At 25.0% G+C, this 9,133-nt stretch overlaps 1 protein-coding gene across 3 annotated transcripts in view; it reads right to left on the bottom strand.

Moving 5' to 3' along the window:
* The window catches only part of LOC117179683 (polypeptide N-acetylgalactosaminyltransferase 5), a 149,264-nt gene extending 140,630 nt beyond the window's left edge, over positions 1–8,634 (bottom strand). Inside the window, exons 1-2 of one of the 3 annotated variants that reach the window (XM_033371706.1) lie at positions 8,225–8,627; positions 7,991–8,140 (exon numbers count right to left, since the gene is read on the bottom strand). The gene's annotated coding sequence lies outside the window, so the exon portion shown is untranslated. Of the gene's footprint in view, positions 1–7,990 lie in introns of all 3 variants that reach the window. The other 2 variants (XM_033371707.1, XM_033371705.1) reach the window with 2 other exon arrangements.
* Between the last annotated feature and the right edge of the window lie 499 nt (positions 8,635–9,133).

Consider the following 9,133-nt stretch of genomic DNA (forward strand, 5'->3'; position numbering starts at 1 on the left):
CTTAAAATTTTTGTAATCGCTTTCGAAATCCTAGAAATTTGTTTGAAATTCATAAAAATCTTTAAAAATCCTATAAAATTCTTTAAAATTACTAGAAATCTTAGGAAATTCCAATAAATTCCTTCAAATAATTTTAAATCTTTAGAAAATCTAGAAATTCACTCAAAAAAGTATTAATTATTTTAAAGCCCTCAAAAATAATTTGAATTGAACTTATTCAATAAAGTTCTTTTAAAAAAAAAAAACCCCCCGTTCGAATCCCTAGAAACCCTGAAAATAACCTTAAAATTTTTAGAATCGCTTTTGGAAATCCTAGACATTTGTTTGAATCTCATAAAAATCTTTGAAAATCCTATAAAATTCTTGGAAACTCTTTAAAATTATTTTAGATCTTTAAAAACCCTACAAAATTCTTTAAAATTACTAGAAATCTTCGGAAATTCCAATAAATTCTTTGAAATTCCTTCAAATAAATTTAAATCTTTAGAAAATCTAGAAAATCACTCAAAAAAGTATAAATTATTTTAAAGACCTCAAATATAATTTGAATTGAACTTATTCAATAAATTTCTTTTTAAAAAGTAAACCGTTTCAATCCCTAGAAATCCTTAAAATCCCTTGAAGTTTTTCGAATCTCTATGACTCCCTTAAAATTCAATGCAAGTTCATTTATTTTCCAAATTTCTCTATAAATGACTTAAAATATTTGGAAATTCTACAACTTTTTTGGAAATTCCTTAAAATCTTTTAAAATCCTACAAAATTCTTTGAATTTTTTTTAAATTAATTAAAATTCCTTAATATAAATTAAAATCGTTGGAAAATGTAGGAAAACACTCAAAAAAGTATAAATTATTTGAAAACCCTCAAATATAATTTGAAATGAACTTATTCAATAAAGTTCTATAAAAAAAAAAACCGATCGAATCCCTAGAAATCCTTAAAACTTCTTTACAATTTTTGGCATCGCTATGAATTCCTTGAAATTCAATAAAAGTTCATTTCTTTTCCAAAGTTCTCTATATATCCCTTAAAATCCTACACATTTTTTTGAAATTCCTTAAAATCTTTGAAAATCGTACAAAATTCTTTGAAACACTTTAAAATCTTTGAAAATCCTAAAGCAGGGCAGCTGTTTTAATCGAAGAACAAAATTCCAGCTTTTTCTCGGTTCGCAAACACTTTTCACGGTCGATTAAATTACAAAATTCGAACTCTTAAAGCTGCTCAATTTTTTCCATTTAAATTAATGAAAAATTAACTAAAAATTAAAACACTCAAGGTGGAACTCTTAAATTTAAAATATTTAAAATTCAGTGAAAATTTTTTTAAACAAAAAATTTTGTCTTCATATGTTTAATAATTTACACCTATAAAATAGAAAGTAGTAACACTTTTCAATTTCAGAATTTCAAATTAAATACATTTAATCTCAAGAACTTAGAACTTTTATAAATTTTAGATTTCAAAAGGTTCAAATTCAGTTCCAAAAATATAAATCCATGTTATCGTTTTCAATGCTCTAAATTGAAGAATCAATCAATAAATTTAAAAATTACAGTATTTTGATTAATTTTAAGCTAAAATCATTAAAACTTGAATGATTATTTTGGTTTAAACTGAAGAATTTTCACATTAAAATTCGAATTATTTTTATTTTAAATAGCTTAGATATCCTTAAAAAAACTTAAAATTTTATTTCAAACTTAAAAAATATACATGCTACAATTTTTTTTTAATTTAGAATTATTATTAAAAGCTTGTCATAACCTCTGAATATCTTTTAAAATGAATCAAATTTCAACTAACTTTTCAAAATAAAAATCATTTTCAATTTTCCTGGCAATCTTAAGAAAATGTATGCATTGTTTTGAAGCATTTCACAATGATTAGAAAGCTTGTAAATTTTTGTTTAAAGGCAGTAAAAATCTACATTTTGTTCAAAAATAAGTCATCGATATTTGCACCATAATTCCGGTACAAATAGTCGGATTTTTTTGGAACGCACATTTCATTTAAATTATTTGAAATACTTTCAAATTTTAAATTAATGTTAAATCTTTTCAAAACCTCCAAATATCTCTAAAAATTTATTCAAATTGTGATAAAAATAATAAGCTTTCAATTGTTAATTATGCATTCAAATTAAAAAATTTCACTTAGAAATTAACATTTTTCAAAAAGAACAATTAAAATCCTAACGTTTAAAGTTTAAAAACCCCTTGAAATTTTAATTATTCAAGGATTTCTATTTCAAACAATTGTGTTTCAAATTCATTCATCTTAACAAATCAATTATTTTTCACTTTTTGATACTTCAATTACAATTCAATTTTGAAATAATTCATTCATTTATAGTTACAGTTGATCAAATAAAAATAATTGTGATCAAAAATTTTCAATTTCAAAGGCTTTTGATTTTCATTTTTTTAAATCTTCCATTTTTAAATTCTTCTAGAAATTATTTAAATTGCAAATGTACGCCTAAAAATAAAAAATGGGAAATTTTGTCCAGTAAAAAATTTTCGAATTAAGCATTATAAACTGAATAATATCCTAATTAAACAAGATAAAAATTCAACTAATTATTTTAAAATGGTTAAATCATACATATTTTTCTTTAAAAATTCGTAACATTCTAGATCAAAAAATAAATTCACTGCCATTTCCCAATTTTTCCTGGTCTCAACAAATTTCCGGTCCAGCGACCACCCTAAAAATTCTTTAAAATTCCTTAAAAAGTTTGGAAAACGCAAAAATTAATTTCAAAAAGTATAAATAATTTGAAATTCCTTGAATATAATTTAAAATCAATTTATTCAATAAAATTATCTTTAAAAAAACCCGTTAAGAGTCCTTTAAATCTTTGACATTTTTTATATCATTTGAAATCTGAAATTTAAAAAAATTCAAGGGGTTTGAATAAGTTTCAAAAACTTCAAGTGATTTCTAAATATTTTAAAAGATTTCTGATCTGAAACCGGGAATTTTGGAAATGAATTATCATTCTGAAATCTCAATTTGAACAGGGATGTTTTCTAAAATTCCCTTCTTAGAAATCAGAATTAAAATTATTTTCCAAAATTCCCGTTCCATGTCAACAATTTTCTATTCCAAGTCAAGCAATAGTTCTTTAAGAAAATTTCCTATCCTAAATTCTAATTTGTAATTCTTTACTGCTGCAATTTCCTGTACCAATTTTTCAAAATTATATAAAATTATTTTCAAATCCCGCCTTATAAATTAGAATTAAACTTTTTTTTCCAAAATTCCCGTTACATGTGAAAATTTCCCTGTTCCAAGTCAAATTTTCCGATTTTTTTTTAAACATTATACACCATATAGTAGAGAAATGACAATAAGTTACAATACAATTTAATTATAACGCTTTCCCATTATATAAACCACAATGCAATTTGCGGGTTAATTCTGATTTTCCGGTTCAGGTACCTACTATTATGACCTTTTGACCCAAATTGTTACTGAAGGCATGAACGCTTTCAGATAATCTAATTATTCAGGAAATAGCCATTGGCCGATATTGCGCAATATTAATGTCAGGAGACTGCATTTTCATGAAAACATTATAAATATATTTATTCCATTAAAACGAAAATTATTATAAAATTTTAACTTTATTTTCACATTTTAAATTACAAGATATTAAAAATTTTGCTCTGATTGTTACAGAAATATACAATTTGGGGTCAAGGTTCCTTTTTACATTAAAAAACTGTTTAGACCGGATGCCAATAATTCTGTCAATATTTTTTTTTAATAGTGGCCAATTTTGTTTGACATTTTTTTTTTGATTAATAATGAAGATCTTTAACTTTTTTGGAAAAATCTGAAAAATTAGCATTTAATTTTTGAAAGTAAAATTATAAATTGATTATAAAATTGTTCCGATTTCATATTATAATTTTAAATAATAATTGTTGTCTTACCTTCTTCGTTAATTTTTTGCGTTTTGGAAATTTTGTAAACAATGAAATTGAGCTAAAAATATACTTTACTGAAAATATTCTCTAATATTTTAAAACACAATTAATTTACATCAGAAACAAATAATTTTGAAGTTTGTTACCATCAAATTATTTCAATGTTAACCTTTTCTATTCCACAACAATTATTCTAAAAAGGAATTTAGCTTAGAATTGTACTATTTTAAACAATTTAAATTTGAGACTTCGACTAAATTTAGTTGAGGATCAGTTCATGTTTACGTTTAGGTGTACAAATAAGAAAGTATGATAAAAAAACCTAAAAAAAATTACATTACTAGTGCGAATAAATTTAAAATAAAAAAGAGAATTGATAAATAAATTTTAAATACATATCAGAAGCATTTAGGAAAAACATTTATATTATTCTGGATGCTGAAATGTTAAAACGCAGAAAAATCATTTGTTTTAACCATTTTCTTTGGAATTTAAGTTTTTCTTACTGTTGCTTCTTGCCAATTTTTGAAGAAAAAAAATTAATTTAATAAATGATAGCTAATTTCTTCGGGGAAAACTTTTTCTACAAAACTTTGTTTCCAATTTTGTAAATTTTTCTATTGATGAAATCGTAAATTTTTTTTTAATTAGTGAAACGCGACACTAACAAGAAATTAATTAACAAAAACTGTTCAAAAAATACAATTTCAAAATAATTAAACGTTTTTCCTGAAACTTAAAATCTTATTTAGTAATACGGTTTTTAATATTTATATTTTATTTTTTAACGGCTAAATGATTCGTATTATTAATTGCTTGAGATAAGTATTTAAAATATATTTATTAATTTATATTTTTATTTATAATTAATTCGCACTAGCAATGGAATTTACAATCAAATGCTTTAATTTTTAACAAAAAAAAAATTAAAATTAAACCTACACCAGATTCATCTTTAACCAAACATTTGTTTATTTTTAAGTGAAAAAAAGCTAATTATGTAAAAGCCAGCTGAATTTTCAACTTAAAAAAGGTTTAAAAAATTAATTGTTGTCAACAAAAAAAGTTTAACCAGTTTAAATGAACTAACAACTACGAATTTTTAACCAAATAATTGAATCTTAAACCAAAAAGAGGAATTTTCAACAATTAACAATAAATTTCTACCCAAAAAGGCGAATTGTAAACTAAGTACATGAATTTTATACAAAATAATCCCATTTTGAACTGATTAGGGAAATATTTAAAAAAAAAAAAACAGATGAGTTAAATGTGCAGATAAAAAAATATTTCATTTTTCAACAAAATTCTTGAATTTTAAAGCTAAAAGGTCGAATTGTCAACTAAGAAGAATAGTTTTCGAACAAAAAAATACGAACTTTCAACCAAATAATAAAAAGCATGAATTTTTAACCAAAAAGATTAATGGTCGAATAAAAAAGACGAATTTTTTTACAAAATATTACATTAATTTTCAAGTAGAAAAGATCAACTTACAATTAATTTTTTTTCCCAACAAAATAATTACATATTCAACAAAAGATAAGTATTTTTAATTAAAATTATGAAAATTAAAAACAACAGTTTTCAAAAAAATACATTTTCTTTTTAATAAAATTGTTTATTTTTATAGCTAAAAGGGTGAATTATTTACAAAAAGGTTGAATTTTTAATCCAAAAATATGGTTTTTTAATTTTAAAAAGTTAATTATCAACAAAAAGGATAAAATTTCATTAAAAAAAAAAAGGATAAATTTTCAACCAAGATTAATTTTTGGTAGAAAAAATACGAATTTTGAACGAAATACATGAATTGTCAACAAGAAAAAAAATGTTCCATACAAAATATAAATTTTCAACGAAAATTGGAATGGTTACAGCGTTAGTTTAAAAAATGGTTTTACACCTAATATTTACATTTACAACAAAACAGATGAATTTTCAACCAAAAAAAATTAATTTTCGAAAAAATACTAATTTTTAGCAACAAAATAGGTTAATTTTTAATAAAATTGTTTGACGTTAAAGCCAAAAGAATGATTTATTTACAAAACGGTTGAATTTTTAACTCATAAATATTATTTTTTATTGAAAAAGTTAATTTTTCACAAGAAGATTAATTATTCATAAAAATATAATTTAAAAAAAAATTATTTTCAACCAAATTCTTGAATCCACAACTAATCAGAATAATTGAGACCAAAACAGTTGTATTTTTAATAAAAAAAAAGAATACAATTTCAACCAAGATTAACTTTTTATAAAAAATATATGAATTTTTGTACGAAATACATGAATGTTCAATTAGAAAAGATCGATTTTCCATAAAAAATATAAATTTTTAACGAAAAATGAAATAATTACACTGTTAGATAAAAAATTGATTTTAAACCAATAGTTTAATTCGCAACAAAGAGATGAATTTTCAAGCAAAAGGAATTATTTTCGAAGAAAAAAAAAGATGAATTTTTCACAATATACATTAATTTTTAACTAGAAAAGATTAAATTACAATAAAAAATTTTAATTTTCATCAAAAATGGTATACTTAAATTGTAAGTGAAAAAAATTGATTCCAAAAAATAGTTACATTATCAACTAAAATTATGAATCCTAAAAACAATGAGAATTTTCAACAAAAGATTTCAACCCAAAAGATGATATTTTTAAAACCGAAAGATTAAATTTGTACCAAAAAACACAAATTTACAAAAAAAAAATACATTAACGTTTAATAAAATTCTTTAATGTCAAAAAAGGACGATTTATCTTCAAAAAGACTGGATATAATTATATTAATTTAGATATAAACAAATCAATTTTTAATTTAAAAAAAATTGACTTTTGCAGCAAGAAGATGATTTTTTTTTACAAAAAAAAAAAAACATGAGTTTTTAACAAAACAGATTAATTTTGTATAAAATTGTTAAATTACCATTAAAAATATGATTAAAAAATAATAATTTTCAACCGAATAATTTAATTGTCTAGGAATATTGTAGAGTTAAACAGTTGTATTTTTAATAAAAAAGTATAACTTTGGAAAATTAATTTTTGATAAAAAAGAAGACGAATTTTCAACTAGAAAATATCAATATTTAACAAAAAATAGAATGGCTCACATTATTAGTTAAGAAAATTAATTTTTAACCAATAGTTACAATTGCAACAGAATATATAAATTTTTTAATTTTTAACAAGAGTTCAACCCAAAATATGTTGTTAAATTATCAACCTAGAAGATGAATTGTCAAAAAAACAATTAATTTTGAACTAAGCAGTTCAATTCTGAACCAACCAGCTGAATTTTTGGCCTGAAACTATTTTTTATTTAAATAAAACAGTGGCTTATTTAACAAAATAATAAAAAAAATTTAATCAAATAGAAAAAGGGTACGTTTCTTAAAAGAGAAATTCTTTAAAAATTATCAACAGGAAACGAACTAAATGTTATCAAGTTCCTAACGTTACTTCCACTGCCCCCTCCCACTGTAACAAAACGTAGTTTTTAGCGTGACCTCCTTCCCCTAAAACTGCTGACATTTATGGACGACCCTTACATTAAACGCGGAAAAAATGACTTTAAAAATTAAAATTTGGTCTAAAAAATAGTTCAATAATTTTTATGTTCGTAACTGAATTAGAAAACAGATCTGAGCCACTTTACCTCAGACCTTTCAACAGGAAATGTCCACGACCTTCAAACGTTCAACGCTCTACAACCATCCTCAGTACATAACCTCAAACGTAGGCATTACGAACTGTTAAAAGATATATCAATTTTTTGATAAAAACAAATCCCTATTACACTTGTACGACAAAATAATCAATGAAAGGAATTAAAACTATTTTTTGCTTTCTAGAGGCATGATTACAATGATAAACAATAATAAAAGTTTAAAAAAATACCAAGAATGAAGGCACGTAAAAATGCGAAATTTCTAGGGTGGATCCCGCTTGTTTCCAATATATTTTTTTCCAATACCCAAGTGACTCTAATTACCGTATGTAGCGCCACATGTTCCCAAACCCTCGTGTCAAAAACTTACCTTTTCAAAGAGACAAGCAGCAATTTTCTAATCTCCGCACTCACAACTCAGAAATTCTTGTCTTCCAGCTCCGAAAAATCACTCTGTTTTAGGTTATTTGCGCGACTAGGTTACACACGTTTCACACGTCCAGGATGATGGCTTTTGTTACTAAGAAAAAAAAATGAACGCGTTAAATAAAAATCACGCGTGTTCCTCTCGGGTAGGTTTAAAATAGTACAACGGGTTATTCACTGGGCACTTTCGACACGACGAATTTCATAGGAACAATCCCAGCTCTCAGGAAAAATTTCGTCCTCGTCGAAGACCGGCTTCGAGTGGAAAGTATGTGGCACAATTCACGGGCACGATAACGAGCGGCTCACCATGGTAGCGATATAATGATGTGGCTCACTCGCGTACAATTTAGACTTGGTGCAAGAAACTGAATTTAAATTAAAAAATTTTTAGTCCCGGAGTCATAAATTGAGTCTTATCGTCTGAACCGAGATCGGAAGAAAAGACACATCCGAGTTACGGACTGGTCCGTAAGAGTACTGAACAATACTGAGCGCACTGAAGTAGTTTAGTGCAGCGTTCTGCGATTCGTGGTGTATACGAGTACGATAATACCCACACCAACACACTAGTGAGTTCCACAGTTGCACACAGTCGCACTGAGTCACACACTGTGAAAGAGAGGAAAGCGGGGCGAGTCGTTTTGATTGGGTTTGTGATTCCAAGGTACGTCAGTGTGAACAGGTTGTTGTAAGCAAGCGCAGTGAGGACTGGCAGCCATTGGTATGCAGTTTAACGTTGCCGCGTGACGTCATCGGAATAAGCAAGGGCGTACTATGCAGAGGAAAAAGTAGGCGACTTTGAAAAATTTAACAATTTTTTTTGTTTGGAGGGTGGGTCTCAGAAAAACAAAGTCAAAGTAACGTTACACGTATACTTTTTATATTTAGAAGAATTTTTTTTCTCACACACATAATATGGAATAAACGCTTTTAGCACGTTTCCAGATGCGAATGTTTTTGGTAGAAAATTAATCTTTTTGATTAGAAATTTATCTTTTTGGTTATAAATTTAACAACTGAGTATTAAAGTTGAACTACTTTCTTAAATTTTTTTGTTTTAAATTTGTCTTTCTTTCTTATAAAA

This window comes from Belonocnema kinseyi, chromosome 9, assembly GCF_010883055.1.
Source record: "Belonocnema kinseyi isolate 2016_QV_RU_SX_M_011 chromosome 9, B_treatae_v1, whole genome shotgun sequence".
Classification (NCBI taxonomy): domain Eukaryota; kingdom Metazoa; phylum Arthropoda; class Insecta; order Hymenoptera; family Cynipidae; genus Belonocnema; species Belonocnema kinseyi.